The following is a 1,335-nucleotide window of genomic DNA, read 5'->3' as shown; positions in this document are numbered from 1 at the left end:
TGAAGCTTGCACAGCTGGCAAGTAACTTTATTGTCTGACACCACATCTTTCGCCATGACTCTGCCAATGAAATACCTATTTTCTAGGAAGAATGCTAAGGAAAAAGCTGCTTTATGATATTTGTATGAAGCTCAAGTGTAATCATTTATTGACACTTTGAAAGCATTAAAACATATATACACATATGTGAGATGGTGGTGATGACTAATAAACCCATGAGAAATCCCATTTTAGTCTCGTTAGTCTGATTTAGAATATCAAAAGGTGTTAAAAATAATAATTAGCCTTAGGAACCAACAAACAAGTAAAACAAGTCACTTTGACACACCAAAATGCAATTTGATTTGCAAGAATCACCTACTCAAGATAACAGCCACTAAATAAATGAACAAAAGAGAGTGTTGAGAACCGAGGCACCATAGTCCTTTGCTTATTTCTTTGCTAAGATGTACTCAGCTGTGATATATATTTTTTATTTATTCACATACTTTTATCTCTTTGAATAGTTTCCTCAGCCAGAAATATGAGTAGAAAGGATGAGATGCTTTTTTTCTTCTAAGATATTAGTTGGAATATTCTAGGATGTCATGGAAAGAAAACCAAACTTGAGGCTGAGAAATGAGGTTTCTGATTCCAGCTTCACTACTAAGTAATTCCCTCGAGAATTTGAAGCAAATTTCTCAATCTACCTGGACCTCGGATTTCTCTATCTAAAAATACAGCTTTGGATCCCATTGACTATCGAATTCCTAGTACCTCTAAAAATATTTCATTTTCCTCCTTCATTTTATAATATATATAAAAAATAAAATATTTCTTTTTTTTTATTATACAGTATACCTTTCCCACCTTGACCCCCACACATAGATTTTAACGTTTTTGAAATCAGATTGTTTCACAATTCGAACATAAATTAAATTTAATAATTTTCTCTCTTTTTTCCCTCCTCCTCCTCCCCTTTCTCTTCCTCCCCTTCTTTCTCCTCCTCCTTTTTTATCCTGCAAAGTTGTCATTAAATTGATCATGTATATCAGAATTAAAAACACAAAACCCAAACATAAACAACACAACCACTACCACCACAAACAATAACGAACCTGTCCCAAAGACCTGGTTGATGTGTAAATAGATTTGCATACTGAAAATTGGAGAGAGAGCATTTTAAGTGTTATTACTCTTTAATTTCTTTGGAGTTCGGGCCCTCTTCCAAGGAATAAATTATAATTTATCTGTAGCAGCTATGATCCCTGAGTTTCCCTGGCCAAGGGTGACAGCACTGTATCAGAGACAAAACCCTTACTTTTTGAAACTAAAATGTCTCAATACATTTGACTA

This window comes from Piliocolobus tephrosceles, chromosome 10, assembly GCF_002776525.5.
Source record: "Piliocolobus tephrosceles isolate RC106 chromosome 10, ASM277652v3, whole genome shotgun sequence".
Classification (NCBI taxonomy): domain Eukaryota; kingdom Metazoa; phylum Chordata; class Mammalia; order Primates; family Cercopithecidae; genus Piliocolobus; species Piliocolobus tephrosceles.
Note: the sequence above shows the minus strand (reverse complement) of the source record.